At 30.4% G+C, this 24,206-nt stretch overlaps 1 long non-coding RNA gene across 2 annotated transcripts; it reads left to right on the top strand.

Moving 5' to 3' along the window:
• The first annotated feature begins 20,003 nt into the window (after positions 1-20,003).
• LOC139907375 (uncharacterized) lies at positions 20,004-21,758 on the top strand. Of its 2 annotated transcripts, XR_011783937.1 has the most exons (3): positions 20,004-20,359; positions 20,480-20,577; positions 21,030-21,447. It is a non-coding gene; the product is annotated as an uncharacterized lncRNA (long non-coding RNA). The 2 variants fall into 2 exon arrangements; XR_011783936.1 differs by having other exon boundaries at positions 20,480-21,758.
• Positions 21,759-24,206: the final 2,448 nt, after the last annotated feature.

The following is a 24,206-nucleotide window of genomic DNA, read 5'->3' as shown; positions in this document are numbered from 1 at the left end:
TTTAAACTCATATATATATTAGGTTGGGAAAAAGAAATTGTTTGTATTTTTTGTTCATAAGAAGTGTTACAATCATTCCATTGAACCCAAATATGCCCCGTTCTGTTCGATAACTCGTTGCTAATGAGAATTCAACTTCATAATGCTCTTTATGTAGAAGCCCTTGTCCCTATTGGCAAAAATCTCGGAGAACCAATTTCACAGGCCTCTATTGAGAGCAAATTTGTAGCTCCAAGCTCTTTGGCTATATACAGGAATAGATAGTACTCACTTGGTCTCAGATGCGGACAGTAGGGTGGATGCATAAGAACCAAAGTCATATAACAGGCTGCTGATAATAAGAATGGTCTTTATTCAGTAATACCATATGTCTCACTCCCGCCTTTTCTTTGGGCTCTTACACAAATCCCATCTCTATACATATCCATATGTAATTATTAGTATGTCTTAACTTCTCCATTAGATGAACTGCGACTCAAAAGTGGTGATTTACTCACATCGTCGGTGGAATACATTTGCAAGTGGGGAGGCAAATTATATACGTCATGAGAGGCGTCCGTAGTTTTTTTTTCTTAGGGGGGAGGATATTTCTGTTGGGATTTTTAATAATTTTACAGAATGTTTAAAAATGAGTTTAAAAAAAAACAAACAAGAGATTAAAAACTCTTTAGAAAATTTTTAGAATTAAAGTTTTTTGGAATAGATAAAATTTCAACTAATAACCTTCTTCTTTTTTTGTATTTTAGAAAATCATTAAAACATTTACGTTTTATTTTTAACTGTCTTGATTGTTTGCATATTTTTAGCAATCGTTTGAGGAAAATGGTTCTTAAATATTATATGTTTCAAAGGAAGACAAAAATTATGTTTATTTATGATATTTACTTTCGCATTCCGCCCTAATTATTTTTTATTATTTCATGATGTTAAGTATTTTTGGTGTATATTGCCACTGGGGAAAGATCCCTTATAGATTTTGTAGAGATTTGCACAGATCCTGTCGTAAAATTGCTGAGATTTATTTTAACCAATAACTGTATTATAGCTAACGGTGTGTCCGTTCTTATTTAGGACTGAAGACTTCAGTCCAGTTAAGTTCTGCATATCAGTCCTAAAAACTTCTAAAGTTCGTTCTTTCATGACGTTACTCCACTTTATTTAAAAATAACAGGAGCATAATTACCTCCTAAAACGAACAACTAAACATTTAAATTAATTAATATATTCGTATATTTGAAAAAAACATAAGTCTTAAAATGGGGAAATAAAGTATTTATATATCTAAAATTAGTTTATCAATTAAAATAGAGCATTGATGGTCAATGTCACTTCCATCAAGAGCTTTTGTTTCTTGTCAATCGATAAAAGTCTATAAGTTACAGACACAAATTTTGAGTGCAATCTAGGTTAACCTTGAGTGTAATAATATTGGCTTTCGTTACGTCTTTATTTCTTCTTGGTTTAATCAGTTCTAGTACTTACAGTCTTAAGGACCACTCCTGAAATTGGAATGAACTGGACCGAATAAATAAGGACCGGTACATCACTAATTACAGCTAATTTAGATTCTTGAAGGCTTTAAGGGTTGTGTATTTTAATATTGTAGTTTTCCAAGAACGCTACCTAAGTATGAAAGTAACGGATCATATACTAAGTTATACTTAAAGGGATTATTATTTAAAAGATGTACATCAAACCATGATCATACATGAATTTCTTGTTACCTTGGATAATACAATATATTTACAAGTCGACACTAGTGCACCAAAAAGGGACATTAATTGACTATGGCTAAAACTAAAGGACTCTAGGCAAAGAGTGGACACTCAAAGTAAGGAAGGTAGGATTTAGTAGTTCTCAATTCTGATTGGCTTTAGCTAAAACTAAAGAACCCTAGGGAAAAAGCGGTTAAGGGAACAATAAACAATTCAATCTAAAAACAAGGAAGACTATGTTCCTAACACTTACCTATAATATCGTGTTATTGTTATGAGGGTGTGACCCTTATTCTTCTATTTTCACTAGGGGAGACGGCCACTTCAAACTGGTTGCGTGTCTGGAGGAACATGTAGCAGCTTCTAATTTTAAGCTAATAAGAACTGAGAACTACTAAATCCTACCTTCCTTGCCTTGAGTGTCCACTCTTTGACTAGAGTCCTTAAACAATTGTGATACACAACAAATATACCATGCCCATCACTAAATTGATGAGGGGCTAGGAGAACGGGGACGCACATTAAGTGGGGATCTGTCAGTAGTTATTTAGGACTGAAAATTGCAGTCCCGTCTGGTCCAGTTCAGTCCTAAAAACATATAAAGTTCGTTTATTGGTGGTGTCACTCAACGTCCAAAGGACCTAACCCAAAGACTGTTTGTACCGACCCTAAGACTGGTCTAACACAACATTAACCGTGAGGAGCTCGAACAGAGGATAGAAAAGGAAGAAAGGGATGGTAGGAGATTCAGAGTCAGAGATGAATACAGTTAAAGAATAGACATTGCATATAAATACAAACTAACATGGATAATTTAAAATCTTACTTGTATATAGAGTGAGGGCACATAACCTTTATTTTTCAATGAAAGGTTGCGATATACAATAGAGATGACTTCCTGCTTAGAGTCTCTTTTAGATCTCAGAATAATTGTAAGGGTTGAGCTATTTATAAAGATATTTATTTCTAAAATGCATTCATAAGCTCTTCATGATAATAGGAATCAGACATAATTTTAGGTAGATACGACTATAGGTATGTTACAAAATGCCGATTTACGGAGAGGAAAGATCTTGCAAGAAGCGTGTGCAGAAAGTAAAAAGTGTTTTGGGAATCTCCGTAGAAATGATGGATGTTTGTAACTAATACTTGGAAAATAAATTTAACGTCATTTATACTCTTAATGAAGATTAATTCTTAATATTTCATTTAAATTTGTTACTTTGTTTAATCTCACTATTTGATATTACAAAAAATTTCAAATTCTATTTTTTTCACCCTTTTAAACCTGTTTTAACTAATAGATAAGGGTAAAAAATGCATTTTGATGACAAAATCATGTCTCTAACTTTAATATTATCATATATCATCGAATTTTCACGCCTTTTTTTTCGAAGTGTTTATGTTATAACCTATACCAAAATCATCATCTAATAAAATATGATATTTCAATAAAATCACTCAACTTTTTTCAAAATCTAGATAATTGAATGAAATGTTCATGATTTACAGAGTACAGTATTATACAAAAGGGGATATTTTTAAATACCTACAATTGAATTATATAATATAAAATTCGAGTATACGCTCTCCAGACGATAGTTATTCAAAAAAAGGAGAAGTTAAAGATTTAGTATTTTCATATTGTGCAGTTATAAAGATTGAAGGTGTTATTGTCGGGTTGAAATTATGTACTTGGCATTGACAGATTTGTTGTAAACTTCTAAATAAATAAGTCCATTAACCTCCATTATACCTTTTATTCAATCAACCCTATCCGTGATTTTGGGAGCTATTTTGAGATAACTTATTTTCTACTGAATGGTGCAATTAAACGAAGCAACAGATTGAAAAAAACAACAACTTAAGCTTGGTGAAATATTAAAAATGTATCTCCATTAAATATAAATGAATAATTGAATTTAAAAACTTTTTTTTGGAGCTCAAGAAGACTATGTACATTAGGGGGTTGAGTTATAAATTAAAAAGTTACTGGCGTCTCGAAAAACAACTATACGAATAAATACGGTTTCCAAATTTATCCAAAAACAAAAAAGTTATGGGGAAAAAAAGAAATCAGTAAAAATTGCAATTTTGTGTTGTTGTTTTTTGTTCATGTGCAAAAAAATGAGCTTACAATGAAATATTGGATTCATAAATAAAATAAAGTTTGTAGAAATTTGTCTACTTATTCGCTTCTATAAAAATTTGACGTATAAAAATTAAGGTTTTTAATGAAGTATTTGTCATTTTCTGATTTTTTTTTTTCTTTTTTTTTCAATTTTTTGCCAATAAACGATTATGAAAACCCTCTATCAAATCAGATTTATCGTTGTGGCCATGTTAGTTGATAACTGCCAAGTCAACAGAAAGTTCTTCACTCATTTTCTTAGTTGTAGTGAGCTCCAGCCTTCAATTACTCATCCTCACAACATCAATAGAAATATTCATCTCATCTTCGACCCTGTACACAATTTAAAAAAATATTTATACTTCAGCATTTCCTTGAACCGTCTAGGAGTTAAATCATCATAACACCCTAGCGTTGCTCATATGAAAGAAATCCACCATAAAGAGTCAAGAAAGAGCTCAGAAACTACAATCAAAACAATGATTGATACTGTGTGGGATCAAGCTCACGAATGGGCAAGAATTCTTGGCAAGATTTCTCAAATCCTCTTCAACGTGATGGACAAAACCATTGGTTTCTCAACTCCATGACAACATCCTATAGGAAGGCAAAAAAATATTATCGAAAAACAAGCTCAAATCTATCCAAACTTCAATCTGATAATGTGTAAGTTATGAAAATTAATTTTTCTGGTGTGTGCATCTATTTTTGAAATGATTAATGTAAACTATATATATTGGTGATGTATTGCAGGTTATTTAGTCTTGAATTCTTATTAATTGTCCTATTATGAATACATGTTTATTGCTTTTTACTCATACAATCAATATTCATCGTTCATTCTTTCAAGAATGAACGTAAAGAGTGAATGCCGTTCGTTATTCCGCTCAATGTCCAAGCCTGCTGGGGATGTAAAAAAAAAACATTGGTATATTTTTTATAATATCTAGTGTATATATTATATTGCACAAGAACCGAGGTCGATAAGCTCTATATGCCGGTCTCGGTTCGACATTGTCAGTTCCATTTCTAGCGGTTCAAGAACCAAGAATCGCTAGACCAATAAGACCCTTGATAGTAGAGGATCAAAAACGATTAATAAAATTTACTTCTTCATTTAATTCAGGGTTTCCCAAACTTTTTCAAACTGGTGCTCCCTTGGCTAAAATATATACTTTTTAGCCTCCCCCACACAGTTTATGAAAATAATCGGATGGGTGTATTTAGAGTAGGGATAGTAAGTAATATTAGATTCCTCCATATCAGGTTTAAACTTACTAGAAATAAGACGTAGATCCCCAGGTTCCGTAATTCTAGGCTTGTTCATTTAATTAAGAAAAAGAAAGGCAATTACACTGAAGGCCCGTTTGATCATTTTTTGAACGAAAAAAAAAGTACGATGAAGGGAGGATCATGATTACAATAATCTTGTGTTCATGAACGCAACTCAGTAGAAATTATTTTTGTTCCTCATCCACTGTAATTAAGCCATGATAGTCTCTTGTCAATTTAACTGCTTTCTTTTAATTGTGCAACATTAATGCATGAGTCCATTTTACTAGAAAATGAATATACCCTTCTCACTTATGTTTCCTTTTGTCAAAGATGAAGGAAGGATATTTGTAAGAAATCTTATAATAAATACTAGAGAAGAGTTGCTATTTGATATCATTGATAATTTTTTCCAAGAGAAAAACATCCAACTTGCTAACATTCTTGCATTATTATTCATAGATAAATATGGTAACAAATGAGTTTTAATAACTACGCTCATAAGCAATTTTTACTCATGAGCAAATGTTACATGAATTAAGAGTCCATGAGTAAGGATGTGAAAGTTGTCTAAATCCTCTTGAATATAAATTAAAAAGTAAAATTATATATTGGGAGCTTTGATGTTTCTTCTATGTTAAAATGAAAGGTGTTCATTCTTTCCGTTCATTTTTTGAACGAAAAAAAAAAGTACGATGAAGGGGGAAAATGTATGAACATTCTTCATTTAGACGTTCATTTTTCTTATTGTCCATAAGAGGTAGCTTTTTGACTATTTTTTCCGAAGATGACTACATTTTTTTTCTAGATTATAGGTATAATTATTATCTTTGATGTTGACTAAAATATAGTTTATTTTGTCTATTTTTTTTCTTCAACCCATTACTTCATTTAACTGTACCATTCACTGAAAAATCAGTCATCTAAAAATAGCCTTCAAAATCACAAATAAGGTGTAATGGATACAATACAAGATTTAATGAACGTCAATGCATTTATTTATCTAGTATCTTCTGAAGTTTTTATTTAATTTGCTTATCCGAAGCACATAAATTAATTTTAACTCGACATAAGTACCTTCAATCTTTATTACTGCTCAATATGAAAGTTCTTAGTCTTAAATTTTAACATAGCCTTTTTTTTCAATGTCTATCAATAATTGTCTGGAGAGCGTGGGAAGATATTCATATACTCAAATTTCATATTATACTTTCATATTCATGTTTTTTTAAAGCCCGGTAGCATACACAGCTTGATGAATGGGCCTAGTACACCATGGATGATTTATTATTGCAATATTAAATTCAAATCATTTGTCTTAACTAAAATTCGCAGTTGTGAGTCTCTGAGTACCTACATAACTCTAGTCGATTCATCTTCGAGTTAGTTAAATTTAGTTACTTATTTGTGGGCTTCAGGCAAATCAACTTGAAAAAACAAAACAAAAACGCTTCTCCCTACTCTTGTTTTCATTATTTAAATTTAATTTGTATGGTACTATGATCATCTATGCAATCGAACAGAGCCAATCAAAATAAATTTGGTGCCTTATGCAAAATATTAGCCAATAATATGTATATTTAATATTATACTGTTACATAAAGCTGAATATATTAATTGCCATAGACATTTATGCCAATACAAAATATAAAATGGAACTATGTACAAAAAGAAAACTGTAGGTAAGTTTTATAAAATAAAAATATTACAACTGCACAACTTTGATATGGACTAATTATTTTAATACTAAGAAATACAGTTATTAACTGGCCGAACAATTTATTCTGGTCGGGTTGTACCCGAAAATATAAACAAGTGATTCGGGACTAATTTTATCTTCTCACACGGGAAGCAGCCCCCCTCCACCCCCAAAGTCTTGCATTAATGTCTCTAACGATAAATAATAATAATAAAAACAGAATAACCTGTCTGAAGAGGTTAACACTATAGACAAACTAGGACCACTGTGGGTATATGGAAAATGAACTGACAGAAGGAATTTAAAACTTTTTGAAAAAATTAGCTAAGCAATTAAAAACCAATCAGAGGCCTTTCAAAAAAAAAAAAAAAAAAAATCAGCCAGAAAATGAAAAAAAGGAAAGGCAACTGGGGCTGACAATTAAAAATTAAAGACCGACCAGTCCCTAGTTTTATAGGCCCAACTTGCCCCAACTATAATATTGGAAAAATTAAGCCCGACCCTAAAGTTGGTTTAGGTTCAGGGTATCCTTTTTTTCCCTTCGCGTTATGGTACCCCTGAATGAACGGCACACTTAGTATTTGCCTATATTGTCTATGCCACAGGTCAACTTTTCCATTAAATAGGACAACTTAGAAAAAACATGTTGGCTCAGTTATTTTTTAAAGGAGGGAGCCTGTTGAAAATAAATAGGAGGTTGCCTTAAATAGAAGTACTGCCTCTATTGAGGCTGTTAAAAAGAACAAAAACTATTTGAAGAAATTAGACAGCATTTTATTAAAAAAAAAGAAGAGTGTATCATTTTCAGATGATATAAATTGTTTTGATAAAAGGCAAAAATAAATAATATATATATTGATAATAATTCATGATTGCCTCCTGTACATAAGCTAAAATCAAACAAAAATCAATTATAATAATTATAATTAACGATGGATGAGAACCACAATGAGAGTATTAATAAAATGCTATATTTTTATAATTAATAATTACTAGAGTAGGTTTGCCCAGCGATGCCCGGAACATCAAGAAATTAAAATTAATTAAGAATGATTTTAACTATATGTAGGTATGGTGGGCATGTATCTTTCCTTTTTTATAAAGGATTTATTGGGGTTTTAAAAAGTCCAAGCCCATATTGGCCTCGTATTATAATTAAGGCTCAAGATCGGAGCCCTTCCTGCCCATATTATTGGTACATACGGAGTTGGACTAGAGATAGGATGAGTCTTGGATCCGGATCCAAAGTACCCAGCTACGGTCTAAGTAGAATTTAATAATACAAACAGATCCAAGATCCGAACCGGCTTCGAGAACTCAAAATTTTACAAATTCGATAAATGATCTCAGGGATTTTCTGTATCTTAAATAGCTAATAGTACTGGCGAATCCTAATTCCTTCTAGTTATGAAAAGAAGATATTCTCTATATCTAGCGTAGCATCTCCATTGATCTTCATGAGTGCTTGGAGCAACATCTACATAAACAATTGGATTATTGCCTGATTATTCTAGAAAAAATACACAGCTATTAAATTTTCTGGTAAAAATCACAAAGTTCCTAATTTGGGGAGGGCTACTGCCTTCCAGCCCACCAACTGCGGACGCCACTGAATTTGTTGGAACTCTTATGTACCTGGTCAAGTCCTGATGGACAATTCTCTTTACCGAACTCATTTCTTCATTTCAATATGTGTTTTTCATTCAAGTAATTTATAAGCATCAACAAAATGAAAGGAATAGCTTGAATGTCAATAAACACTTACAAATGGGACTTTTTGAAAAGTAATTAAGTATCTTATTTTTTTAAATTGGTGTATCATGAATGGAAAACATATTTACATTGCATTGCAGGAGTTATTTGTGTCCTTCACAAGAATTTAGAAGAAGAAGAAAGCAATAATACAACTTGGGGTTTTCCAGAATCCCTGAAGAGGCCTCTTCTTCACATCTTTATTGATAAACCTACATTAAAAGTTTGTCATTGACAAGGTGATGGAAAGGGAAGGTGTGGCATTTATCTTCTGCATTCTGATTGGCTCAGCTGAGTGACGTTACAAATGTTGTGTTCACTTAGTAATTAAAACAATAATATAACACGTGAGTTGATAATTTATAGACTCCTTTAACTAAACAAAATCAGAACTCAAATTGGGCCTCGGGCATGGAAAAGTAATTAATGTATTCATCAGCACGAAGTGAAATGAAGGAAATAAAATAACTAGCTGGAATTGCTACGATGTAGATCCTCAATTTTTCTCGAAGTCTAACACGGACTTACACTGGTTACACCATACCCGGTCATATTTTTTACAATTATCAGTATATAATATGTCTTTGACAAGAATTTAATAAGAATGATGAAAACATCTTAATGAAGAATATGTTTCATACAGTTTCAGGGGGTCTGAAGGGGGTAAACGGGGGGGGTGCTGTACCAAAAGCAAAACAAAAAATTTAATATTTCTTATTTTTTTCAAAAAAATTTATTTTATAGATATGGAGTTTTGACTTTTTTTTGTGAATTGCTGTGGACTTTTGAAATTTATTTCCAAAAATTTAAATATTTACGGATTTTTAAATATTTTTTTCGAAAGATGTAATAATTGGAATTTTTTGTGAATAGTTATGTATTTTTGAAATTAAAAAAAAATATATATATATAATCTAGTTGGACATCCCTCAGGTGACCAACTGACATAACTTTGGGGGATCCACACTCGAAAAAAAGGGCTCTTTTGACATTTTCAATAACCTTATGCAACAAAATTCAGGTCTTGGAAGTCACGCCCACCGGCTAAAATTCATATTTATTATTGTATCTAAGCCATAGAATATGAAAAGGAGCATTAAAATTTTCAACCGCCGTAGGTTTGCCCTTTTATGCCTTATTTTTTTAATAACGTTTTTGATTATAATTTCGATTCATAGTCATATATTGAAATGAAATTAATATATAGATGAAAATTAAAGGTAATAACAATGCATAAAAAAATTTCAGCATTCAAAAGATAAATCATTTACAAAGTTATTTTGAATACAGTTCCTACAAAAATATATGTAATTGTACAAAAATTCAGTCAAATAAAGCATCATATTAGTTTTATTCACGACAAATTTCCCAAAACGTGACCTTTATTTGATTTCTTCCAATGACGTTAAAATGTAAGACACTTTCAATTTTTTCCCTTGGATATTAGCATCAAAATTGTGATTTTTAATAGAACCTATAAAAGAGGAAAACGTTTAGAGTTGAATCCGAGTTTTTAAGACAAAATGAACAAAATATGGTTGTTTAAAAGGGAGATTAGTATCAATGCAATACAATCACAATATTTGGTACGTACCTTCAAAATTGATGTCACAAAGCGTCTAAAAAAATAGTTGTCAATTTTTACTCAAAATGGGAAATTTTTCATCTTGATAAAAACCATTGATCCCATTTAGTCAAAGACACGCTCATGGGGTAGTTTAAAAAAATAATTGATTGGAATACTTTCTCATAATGATTAGTTTTGGATCGACAAAAAATGCTAATTGGAATTGAAGAACCATGTTCAATAACAAACCGAAGAGAATTCTTGAAAGAGTCAAATATTAAGCCACAGAAAAACTGTCAAAAAAGTTATTAATATGTTTGATATTTGCTTAATTTTTTACATGAATTTATTATATACAAGTTCAGTCAATTTGATCGTGCGGTATTTGAACTTTATATCAAACTTTGAGATCATCAATTTAATCAATTTCTGTTGGTGAGTCTTGTTTTTAAACAGCTTATCCCTTACTTATTTTGGTTATTCTTGCAACATGAATACTTATGCACTCTTCTTTAATAATGATTTTCATGTCATGACGTGTCAGTATCTTTTATGTTTTTTATCAGGTCATTTTACCTAAAAAAACCCAGGGCTCCTAAGTACTTTATCACTTTCTTGAATTAATGTAAATTATAGGACTCAAATCAACAGAGACTGTCGCAAAAAAAGTATCCCATGTTGCTTTTATGTTATCGCCACACATTTAAAAGCCCAAAGACATTGGAACAAAATATGCATAAGTCGAACAAGCTTTACTTTGCGTCTTTTATTTTTCAACTCCTCCTCTCCATGAACCAAGTGAATACTCTTTTACAGAGAGTGACGAACAGATGGATCCAATGAAGAGACTTGGGAGTTTGTCGAAATTCAAGGACGGAAGAATGAGGAGAGGGAGGAAAAAAGTTGCTCTGTGGACGTAATTTGTAGAATGCTTTGAGGGCTGCATACTCCTCAATCCGTTCAAAAATGTCTGCAGACAACTTTTCAGAAGAGACGATGATGGCTATGAACAGTCTTCGAAGCATCAATGTTGATCTCAGCCTTGTTCTCTTTGGCTAGTACAAATGAATTATGTTGAATCATTAAATGTTAATTCCTCATACAAAATATTATACATTAGATTGTCTTCATGTTTATAATTTCTTTGATGTAATTTCATGACTATATTATTAAAATCATTTATTAAAAGGAATGCAAATAAAGAGTGGAACCATATTTTGGTTTTGTCCTCACCACTCAGTATTTACTAGTCAGCTTTTAAATTATCTTATTATTTAGAGCCTACTTCTTAGTCAAGTGCGTCCGCAGGGGGTGGGCTGGATGTGCTAAAGCCTCACCCAAAAAATTATAATTTTTTTGTTTACTAGAAAATATGAAATTTAAGATAGTTTTTAAAATTTTTCTCCTAAAATTTCATACTTGAATTTTTTTTCAAAAATATTTATAATTGAAATTTAATTTTTGAATTTTTTTCCAATAAAAAAAAATTTTTTAAGAATAATGATGAATTTTTGATTTTTTTTTCCCCCAAGAAATTTAATATTTGATTTTTATTCGAAAAAATTTAACTTTTTGTGAATAACTGCAGATTTTGGACATTTTTTTCTTCCAAATTTAATATTTTAAATGTTATTTTTTTCAAAAAAATTCCAAAATCAAACCTGATTCGAAAATAAAATATAACTGGTTGAACTCGAAGTAATTCTTATAAACAAGAAAAAATATCGATTTTTTATTTTTTTCTTTCAAAAATTTAATTTTGAGAATAAATTTGGATTTTTGTATTATTTTTTCTAAAAATTTAACTTTTTGAGAACAGATGTGTATTTTTGTTTTTTTTCCAAAAGATTGAATTTTTTCTTGCAAAAATTTAATTTTTTGAGATTAAATATTAAATTAATAATTTTTTTTCAAAAATTTTAATTTTTGGAGAACACAATATGTATTTTTGAATTTTTTTGAAAATATATATGAATTTTTGATTTTTTTTGAAAAATATATATGGATTTTTTAGAAAAAACCAATTTTTTAAATAGTTGTAGATATTAATAATATATTCTTGTCAACAGTTGTTGATTTTTGAAATTAAAAAAAAAATTATAATATTTCGAAATTAGATAATTACTTTAGGAAAAAATTTGTGAAAAATTTAATATTTGAAATTTGATTTTTTGGTTTTTTAAGATACTGCAAATGAAGGCACTGTATTATTTTGTATTACTTTTACTTCCCTTTGCAGAATTTACCTTGTTAATTCCCTTCAACAGGTGAATTCATGTATGTTGTATAGTTAGTCGCGATGGAAAAAATAATCAAACTCGGGAATACGGTGTTTTTATGGAATCGGGGATGGGGATTAGGAAAATAATGTTTAATTTGCGATTTCGATTCTTATTTATTACTGGTATTTAACTTATTGTTTATGAAAAAATAGCCCCCCTAATTAAGGAATTATTGGTTATTTTTCCAAAAAATTTTTTTCCAAAAAATTATATTTTCTCTGAATAACTATATATTTTATTGTAAATTTATTTTGTTAATTTTTAAAGTTATTTGTTGTTGTTGATTTTGAAGAAATTTTAAATATCAAATTGTATATTTGATTTTTTTTTCTAAAAATTTACTATTTGAAATTTAAAAAAAATAAATCCAAAAACCAAGCCTCTCCTAAAATATTATCTTGTGGACACCCCTGTAAAAAATGGTATTTTTTAACTATCATTTAAAATATTAAAGAATCGGAATGGCATTTGGATTTATTTTTTTGAATCGTTTCATCACTAATAGTTAGTTATGGAATAATATTTAACGCTCCTAACGGTCAAAAAAGTTTCAACACGACCACTAACTTGTACAAATTTGATCACATGGTCTTTGTTTCACTACTTGGTTTATAACTTTGGTGCTGACAATCTGAACGAGAGATTATCTAGAACCAGATGCATGTATAAGATTTTATAATTTTATCTCGACTAAGTGGCAAAATGTATCATTGGAAAAATCTTTTTTTTTTTTTTGAGTAATACAATTTTAATTTAGTAGCTTTTATCTTAACATCGAGCCCAAAACTTTAAAGGGGTTAGGCTAAAAAAGGGATCCATACTAGACCAAGACACATGGAACAAATTTGTGTAAATGGTATCATTATATATATCAGCCCTTGACGTCATTATTTTGCTATAAGAATAAAAAAAATGAATACAGTCCGTTTATTTTGCCTGTAAAAATACAATAACAATGCTAGGTAATGTTTGGTTGAAGTATGTACCTACTTTACTTTAATGAAAAAGTAACAAACATATCAATGGGGGAAAAATAATCATCTTGAATTCTCATAGAGTTAAAAAACTTTACTGCTATAGATGAAAAAAATTTGATATTGATATTGAATTATGTATCCCCATGTGTTCCAAAGTTATGGTGAATTATGCGTTTTTAACTTTTTCTCTGAGCTTAACCTCCAAAAGTTGAATGGTTTCTTACGGTCAACATACATATGTTTTTCTTCAACTAGGTCTTAATATGTTCACAGATGCAGATATATATACATATACACATTTGTAAAATGAATAAATGAAGTTTTGTGCTTAGAATAAACTATAAATATCCGAGAGAGTCTAAAATTAATTTTCTCTTTAAAATCTTACACATTTAACAAATTTATATATTTATACCTCAACAGAAATCAGAAAATATAGTACCTTATATAAAAAATTATAAAATTAAAAGTGAGACAAAATGTTTAAAAAAAATCCTGACTTGTCAGCTTGGGATGTTCTTACAGTGTCTATTGTACATATTGATGATGGCTAAAAAAGTATTTTAATATCTTATTGACCAAAAAGGGAAATATTTTATAAGATCCGAAGCTTAAGCCCAGGAAGTACCATGCAGCCGGGGAATCTTTAAAACAAAGCTACATATCTAGTAGCAGCACAAATTAAAATAGCTCATAGATCCATCCCATCAATCCCTTTATCCTCTCTAGTACGTTGAGCTATGAAAGCTTTCCAGTTTTCATAAGAAGCACTGATGGCTTTTTAGTCTTCCGAACGACGCGACTGGTGAGCCGGAATACCAAACAGAAAAAGAGCCCTTACAAATTTTGGTTCAAAATCTCATATTTAGCTTTGGTGAAGTAAAATAAAATCTCAAGCTACAGTCAACTCAGGTTAGTCAAAAAAAGGTGTCCATAACATTACTATCAAATAAGTCTTGTTTGCGCAATATTGAGAAATCATATTTTTATTAATTGAAAAGAAGATTAAGAATATTTTTTAAAGCCAAACAAAAGTACTCGTCCTCTCTTCGAGTCCAGCTGATTAGAAATCAAGATACTAACAAAGGAAAATAAGAAATGCATGATAATTGTTTGAATAGGGATATAAACAGGGACTTTTGAAGGCCTCCCGAAATTAAGAAATTTTTTCTTTTTACTGGAAAATTTAATATTTGAAATTAAAAAAAAAAATATATATATATTTGAAATTTTTTGTGAATAACTTTGTATTTTTGAATTTTTTTTCCAAGAAATTTAATATTTGAAATTTTTTGTGTATAGATGTGAATTTTTGAAATTGTTTTAGAAAAATATAATATTTTAAATTTTTTTGCAAGAAATTTAACATATGATATATAATTTTTCAAATTTCTTTCCGAAAATATAATTTTTCTGTGAATAGATGGGAATTTTTGAAATTAAAAATATTCAAAACAATTTTTTTGATTTGTTGTTTTTGTTGTTGCTGACGTGTGACGTTGTTGGATCATATATCATATATTTTACAAAATTACATAACATAAGTTTAAAAAGAATTGGATATCCACACGTTTTCCTCTTCGTAAAATCTTCCAGAATTTATCACTCGTAAAATGGATACTCGCAAAAGAATTGCTATGGCTTGTGCTGTGGTTACCTGTTTTTGGTCTCACATTAATTCAGATCAGGAATATTCTTAACATCAATTTTCTAAAAATGAGGATATCCGTTGCAAATGGATTGAAGCCTGCCATAGGCAGGCTTCATTTAATGTTACAACCACCAAAATTTGTTCCTGACATTTTGAGAAAGAGTGGGGTGAAAGGAAATTTCAAGACAGAACTAATGCCAAACTATGGAAGAAGTTCGAGCAACAAGGTTTGAAAAAGCTTAAACCCCAAAGCGTTTCCCACCCTTCACTTAGTTACCGATAATCCTGTAAGAATAATCGAGGCTGATACATCCAAAATTAAAAGAAAAGTAAGGTATACTTTCAAATTCAAATCGAGTAAATACAACTTGTTTATTGTAATTAAATGTAATTTTTCTAGGCTCTTATCCAGAAATACAAATAAGATGCTTGATAAATTAATCAATAACATCAGCAAAGAAAACTTGGATTCGAGTATTGAGTATAATGATCATTCTGAAGAATCCCCTTTGCCTGAGGCTATGAAAGTTGAACATTCATCAGAAAAAGGTATACAAAATGTGCTAGTTCAGGCTAATATTGAGGGGGAAGAATATTTTAACTGGAGGAAAGGGAAGAAAAAATTACTTTTGAAAATAAGTAGTCTTCAAAAACGAGTTATTTCTCTTCAAAAGAAAAATCTGTACCAGAAGGTATCAAAGAGACAGGAATCAAAAGCCTTAAAGCCTATAAGTTACAGCAGCGATTTTCATCAAGCCAAGTCAATGTGTTAATGAACATAAAGATGAATACAAGTTCAAAAAACTGGGCATAAGAAGACATTCAAAGTTATCTGATTTTGAGGTCAATGGCTGGAGGACATGCATATAATTATCTTCAGAAGAAATTTGCCCTCCCTTTGCCAGTTTTATCAACTTTGAGAAAATTGATTTCAAAATTTAAATGTACACCTGGGATTGAGAACAAACTTTTAGTTATTTTGATGAAAAAAATGAAGGGTAAACGCATGTAGAATTACATTGCAACTAGAGTATTGGCATAAATATTTATAAGTAAATATTTTAAATTGATTTCTCTTCCAGAATGTTCTCTATAGAATGATCAGTTAAGCATCCTGGAGTGCTGTCTTTTGATGAAATAGATTTAAAAAGAAGTTACAATTACTCTCCTTTGTCTTTGGCCCAAACAAGAAGTGTCAGGTTGCAATGAAAATCCTGGAAAATGCCTGTTTACTTTGATTTCGACACTGCCATAGCTATTGAAAATCTTTACAAATCATAAAAGAAATAGAAAAGAGAGGAATTCATGTAGTGGCTATGGTCTCCGATATGGCTCCATCAAATGTGGGACTACGTAACAAATTAGGAATAAGTGAGAATTATCCGTATTTTTGGAATCCATCGGACATATCAAAGAAGATTTAAGTCTTTCATGATGTGTACCACCTAATCAAACTCCTGAGAAACCATCTTGTGGATAAAGGGTACCCAAATCACAAAGAATGATTCTATTGACAGCAAGAAATTGTCTAGATTTAAAAATTGTACACAAAATCAAGGTTATCCATCTGGAATGTCATAAGTCAGTGTGTATTTATGGCCAGACAATTGTTAAGCCATACAACAGCCTCAGCATTTGAATATCTTTTTCCAGCAAATAAGTCACACGCTGAGTTTATTAAAACTGAAGATTCCTGGTTTGATGTCTTCAATAGTAGGAAGCCCATTGATGTTAAAACAAATTCTTGTGGATTTGGCATCCATTTGCATGAACAAAAAGAGGTCCTCAATAAGATAAAGGAAACAATGAAGAATATCCGGGGAATTGGTAAAGATAAATCCCTTTTTCCTTTCCAGCATGGAATCTTGATTTCCATATCATCTTTGGAAAAATTATTCGAAGATTTGAGGGAATCATCTGGAATAAAATACAAATTTACTTCGCGGTTGAATCCAGATGCTTGGAGAAAACTTTTTCTCGAATTTGAGAGCCCTTGGAGTCTCAAGTAATCATCCAACTAGTGTTAATTTTATAAATCGATTCCAATTAATTATCCTGGTCCAGGCTGATAGGGCCCATATTGGATCATCAGCAGTTCAAATTAAAGATAAGGAAAACGATATCTTCCTTTGTTATTTAATTAAGGACTTGGAAGAAATAGTGAATGAGCTAAAAATAGATTAGGAAGAATATGATGGTGCTTTACTATTAGGAGCTGAATAAGCCTTACATCCTAATTTGGAACAAAAAGTATCAGCAGATTCTTCCTTTTCTCCCTTGGACTGTGGTATTCATAAGGGTGATAATTTTGGTAAGAATAGAAAAGCGTGCGAGGAGGAAGGAATAAATACGCATGGCATCATTGTTAAATAGTATACATCTTCTTCCATCAAAAACGTTTTCATTCCCGCCTTTATTATTCAATATTAATATAATATTAGATGCTGATAGAGAACGGAATACAATGTTAAAATAACGTCGCCTTCTGTCTGGATTTCTGAAAATGGAGGACAAGGAATTTGTAAATACTTACCGACCGAGAAATAGATGGCTTGTCGGATTTGTCGATATAAATGTGCTTTTAGTACCCCGTCTAGAATTAAACGCCACTCATTATCCTCATCTCATATCAAGAGCATGGATATTCATCTAAAAAAATCAAGTTAATGATGAATACATCAAGTCAGACTTTAACTTTGATCTCACAAAGATGTTTCTTGCATATAATATACCCTTATCCATTGCTAATCATCCGACGTTCAAAAAATTTATGGAGAAATGTTGGTAATGATGCCATCATTAAATTAATGGAGAATGTTGGTAACGATGCCATCTCCAGAATCAAATAAAAAGTCGAAGAGAAGGATATTTTTGTTGCTATGGATGAGACAAAAGATAATGAGGAGCGATCAATCACTGCTTTATTGATCAGTCCTTTGGACAGCTATTTCTTAGGTCGTCCATATCTCATCAACGTGATAGACATATGGTTGCCTGAATTGTCTTATCAGTTATAAAGGAGTCTTATTTTTATATCTGAGATAACTAATTAAGGTTTAAAATTTGACTGCATGGATTAAATTTTCTTTTTTTAGATAAAATGAAATAAATGAAAGTGGGATTCTAAAAACTGTTCGTACTAAGATTGGAAGAAGATATGGATTTAAATCTAACATTATTTTATGATTTGACATTTACTTTATTATTTTACGATTTTGACATTTACTTTATTATTTTATGATTTTGACATTTACTTTATTATTAATAATTATTAAGATCTCATTGGTAGAGATATATCTATCCTGTGTACAATTGTATATGCAACTTGCACATGAGGAAAAAAGTGTGATGATATTTTTGATTAAACTCCACGTCTGGCTTGTGTTTTGCAACTGAATTCTGATGTTAGAACAAGAAAATATTATTTGGATCAATCTATTATTTCAATATTCTGTATTTATAATTTATTGTTATAATTAGTTATATGATTCTAATTGTTTAATTTTGTATATTTAACTTAAATGTATGATGGTTTATGTTTTAGTATGTAGATTATATTTAATTTAAGCCTTCTATTTTAAACTTGGAACATCAAATATATTTCGAAATACTCTTACTTTGTCGTTTTATGAGTTATTATTCTGAGAATATGGTTCATAATGAATTACAATTTCATGGAGTGTGACGTTTTCAAATCTACTGTAACGGATAAAAACCGTCCAAGTCAATTATACGTAGTATATCTTTATTAAACATTTTGCTAATAAATACTTTCGTTATACCCTCAAAAATCATAATAAAGCAGGCAACTGATAAATACTGATGTGATTATCAGTGATAATCACATCAGTATTTTAAACAATAATACCATATATCTTCCCTCCCCCCTTCTCCTCGCACGCGTTTTTCTCTACAATATTATTAACTATAGGTATTCAAGGACTTGGTTACATAGCAGGATACCTGACTAAAAAGTTTGAAGCTAAATGCCCTTAATGTGGTCCTTCTTGTACTGCAGATTTAACACTATGGCTATCAACTTTATCTTGACTATGTCAGAAAGTTCCTTTTTTTACTCAAATTAAAACAATTCGAGGCAATCTTGTCGGCTTATCATGGACCAAAAATTTCAAATCATCCTAAAGTTATTGAGTCATTAATATCTGTTCTCCAAGTGTCAGCTCCCAATTTCCTTCAGGATGTCATTGTAAAATATGCTCGATTAAGAACCTTTATTATAATTAAGGAACTAAATAATAGTCTAAATGTGCAAAAAAAAAGAAATTGGCCGAAAATTAAATAAATTATAACATTATATAACATAACTTTATATAATTATATTAAATTTCTTATAATTGGTTAATAATAAATTTACCATATGTTAATTTGTTTTATGCAGATGATTTTTAATATTAAGTTAAATTAAATAAAAATAGACGTTTAATCATTTTATTATCAAATTACATTAAAAATTAGATACACCGACGCCTACTACCACTGATTAGCATGATCCAACTACGTCATAGCCTCAACTTATGTACTTGGCACGCCTTGAGTGCTCTATTCTATTACCCTGAGGAGCAATAATCTGTTGAAAAGCTGATGCAACATCAAAGTTTCCTCCTTAGTAATTATAATCATTGGTATATACGACAACTGTCTTATTATCAGGGGATTAATACCATTTCAGCAAAAAAAATATATCAATATATCAAACTATCAAGTCTTCCTCATTATGAACAGGATCCTCTTTTGTAGGGCCCCCCAGAACGCAAACATATATATTTTTAGGGAAAACCTATAACAAGAGTTTTTATCTTTAATTTTAATACAATTAAAATTACGCAAGGTTTGTTAGAACAAGGTTAGGCATCAAGAAAATGACTACGCAAGTACAGCAGATTTATTATATAAATCTATTTTTTTTTAAATGTTCCTTTAATGGGTTAGATGGGATTGCACTGATTAAGTATAAGTAAACATTATACTATTACAATTACTCCAACTAACCTGAGAATCTCTTGATAAAATCCATATACATAAAGTATATTTCTTTCACTAGGAATCATTTGTGTGCGAACCTACGCACATTGAGTTCAAGAGAATAATTTCTCTTGTGCGCGTTGTCTATGAGCGACACAGCGATTCCATCTCTCTCTCTCTATCTCTATTTCTGGGGACGTCATTCAAGCGAGTCTTGTTTATTAATACTACATAAACTTTGAAAGTAAAAATTTATATAAAATTATCATTATCCTAGAAGTGGTTGTTCGTTATTTCTTTAGGGATATTGTATTAAATATAATGGCAAAAGTAAGTTTTTAAATTTCATAAATTGTAAAAACATAGTTGTAGTACATGTTAATACATAATCTACTATAATATATGGTTTTCCGCTAATAAAAACGCATAACCAGAGTATTTATTTCACAGACGGAGACAAATGCAGACTTTAGAACAAAAAACGACGAAAGGAGACCGTATTTAATATATTAAATACAAATTAAGAAAGGGAATTATGAAGAGGATTAGTGAGTTTGTCTTAGTAAAATAATTTGTTATAATATATTTTTGATTTTTCATATATTTAATTTAATTGGGTATTTAAAACTAAAAGAGCGTCTGAAATGGCTATTTGTAAAATTTCATACCACTGATTTCCCAATGATCTTGGAAGAAGAAAGACTTGGATTTTGGCTTGTGCAAGGGGGACAAATTCAATACCTACTGATGAAGCCAGAATTAGTGATTATCATTTTGATCATATGAAATTTGTTTGCATTGAAATTTGAGCCTTAAAAACTGATATTTAACTCAAATATCTGACATTTTCTGAATAATATTTTTCTTTTTTTCATTCAATCTCAATTTTCAAGTTTTAAGAAGAAATGAGCCCAAAAGATGTGTTTTAAACTTTAACATTGCAACATAAGATTGTCAATTTCCAGAACATTTCCTTATATAATTTTTTCAATTTTTCCAGAATTGAACGAGTTATGGAAGATTATTTTTTGGACGACCTTACTCTTCATAATTTTTAGGTTTTGCAAATACGAAATAAATTAGTGGAAATAATTTTTTTTGCAATTTGTTTTGCAAATTTTGTTTTGGCAAATTTTTTTACAAAAATAAAAGACGGGCTTCTCATTTAGACAAATTTTTCATACAAACATGTTGGCTTATTATTTGAAGTTTATTATTCAATTTTTTAAAATTGAATTATAATAAATTTCATATCATATGCAGGCGCTACAATATAGTGCATTATAGAATACCCTAACGCTCGCCCGCACCGAAGGAAATCATTACAATAGTATATTTGTCACCTGTTATATTTTTTTGAAATTATGCTAGTTGATAGATAAGGTCCACGATGAGCATATATAATATGTGTGTCGATAAGAAACATTTTTGGATGACGTCACTTTTTGATGACGTCACAAGGGAGCCAATTTCAGTGTTACTGACTAGTGTAAAGTGTTAATTCATATTATTCCAAGAACTATGTCTTCTTCTAAAGGTACAAGGCGCTGTTCTGCTGTGGCAACCTGTACAAATCCTTTAGATGTCCTCTATTTTTGTATATTTATTTAAAAATGCATGTTTTGACCTATTTTTCATTAAAAACAGCTTTTAATTTATTTATTCCTTAATTGTTGGAGGGTAAAAATTTAGAGTAATGAGAAAATGAAATACAATTTGTTTTATCGAATTTCCTCTTTAATTAGCTCCTCTTTGACGTCATCAAAATAGCCAGTCAACAAAAGCAAAGAACTCTCTTATCGACACACCTTATATATAGTCACCTTGCATACATAAATTGCTTCAGAATTTCTCACTTCTATAAGAGCTACAAAGTTCTATTACAAGACAGAATAATTGACTAAAAGATCCAATTAATTCTCAATACTCCATCCAAAACTTCTTCGTTGAAATTCTTCATGGTTAGGTCTTGCAAAATTTGGAGAATAATTTACTCTAGGGGATCAAGGATCAAAGAAGAATTTGAATACACTATATTTGACTGATACTTTCTACATGCCCTCCTGCATTTTATTCCATCATTTCATCTTTTAATAATAGTTTTTAAAGATGGAAGGATGCGGATCCAATGATGGAACAAAATTTAGGGGAACATGAACTAAGAATTGGTACCGTCAACTCATCAATTATATCTTAATTATTCGCTAATTACTTCTGATTATTGTATATTCCTTGAGTCGGAGTTCTGAGGCCTTAAAGATGAAGAAATGAGCATTTTCTTGAATATTTGATTAGTGATATATCGTAAACCAAATATCATAGCTTATTCTATATAGTTGTGTTTTTTTTTATTTATTTATGATATTTTCATATAAAAAGGTATGTTTGATGAAACCAATTTTTTAAACTATATAAATGAAATTATGAGTCATAACATTATTCCTAATTCTATGAACTTTCTACTCGACAGTTTAAAAAAAAAGATATATTTTAAGGGTTCTACCTTTATATGGTTAAGACTTTAAAAAAATGATAGAAATATATATTTTGAAATAGGGGAATGGAAATCCGTCAATCACGTTCAAGTTCCATTTTCTCGACTTGTACATAATCTAGGGAGCTCAAATTTGTTTTGTTTCGTAACTAATTATTTATACTTTAATAAATTGAAATATAAATTAATTTCAATTGCTCAATATTCATTAAATAATAAGTGTTCATATTCACGGACCACTCGGTACTTGTCTCTCATTGCTTTGGTTTACTATATATCACTAATGAAATATTCATTAAAATCCTCATTTCTTCATTTTTGGAGCCTCAAAACTTAGGGTGGGATAGTTCTACAAATACAAAATTTTAATTATAAATTGCTTTACTTTTAATAATACTATATACAAATTTTTTAAATATATAATTAAATTTAGGATGCAATTTCTCAACCTCTCACACTAAACCTTTCCCTTGCTCTATTTGACCTAGAGATCGGAGATGATTTAATATCAATCAACTTTTTATATTTCAATTAAAGATTATCAATAATAATTTTTTTCCACTATCAGTTCTGGTACCTTATGATATAAAGATATAAATAAGGCATATTTCTATCTTTCCTGATATTTGTTACAGATTTCTTTTGGCATTAACTCATGACAAATGTATATTTCCTTACCAACATATAATGTTACTTATTTAATTATTATTCAGAAAACTAATTACTTATTGTGTATAAACATATTATGGATTAAAAGAAAAATATGAATAAACATGACTTGTAGAAATGATTATAGCTATGACTAATTAATTAGTGAAATACCTTGTATGTAATTGAAAACAATACATTTTGAGTCTGGAATTTTAACAAGTTGAATTTTGCAAACTAGAGGAGCTAAAGTTACAAAACGCTGTACAAATATTTGGATCTGTGTTGCTATTTGCAATCTTCAATGTAGACCCCACCGCCTGTGATAATGGGCTTGATAGGCAGCTGCAATATCTGACAGGTGGCAATTATGTAATTGGGACTCATGGAGGTCCAACATTCATCAAAGGAAGACTTAAGTACTTCGAGATTCGGTGCGTTTGTCCTGCAGGCCCTGGTCTCGACATGTGAATGAAAAATCGAACGGGTTGGCATCTGTTGAGTGCCTGGCCACATTGTTTTCAGCCAGAATGGAATGTTGGTCGCCAAAAAGAACTGTGCAACCTTAGCTGTGTGTACTGGGGCTGTATCGTCTTGAAGCACGTCTCCATACCATAGTCGGCCTGCATGCTTAACTTAAGTTTCGGAACTCTGTTGGTGTGCGATCACGCGAATAAGAGCAGCAATATCGATTCTTTTGTGTCTATGTGAGGTATTTTTTCGATTGATTATACTATTTTTTTTTTTTGGAGAAGGGTGTCAATACACTCAGTTTGTAGGCTGATGAAGGGATAGATCTCATGTGTTTTTCTATTTCCTCGTGATGTAAATCTGGTCTACTTTTTGGCTGGTTTTTTTTTTTGGGGGGGGTGGAATTAGTTATCTTAGGAATGATTTTCTTTTGCTCAGCTGTTGTCATTACCATTTAACACCTGAGTATTGGAATTCCTTTCTCAATACATTTAAAACCTGATTGAACATTATTTTGTGTTCAGAAAAGGTATGTAATATAATGGACTGTTCCATTGCCTTTAG

This window comes from Lepeophtheirus salmonis, chromosome Z (assembly GCF_016086655.4).
Source record: "Lepeophtheirus salmonis chromosome Z, UVic_Lsal_1.4, whole genome shotgun sequence".
NCBI classification, from domain to species: domain Eukaryota; kingdom Metazoa; phylum Arthropoda; class Copepoda; order Siphonostomatoida; family Caligidae; genus Lepeophtheirus; species Lepeophtheirus salmonis.
The sequence above is the reverse complement of the archived record's forward strand: the minus strand, read 5'-3'. Positions and strand labels throughout refer to the sequence as shown.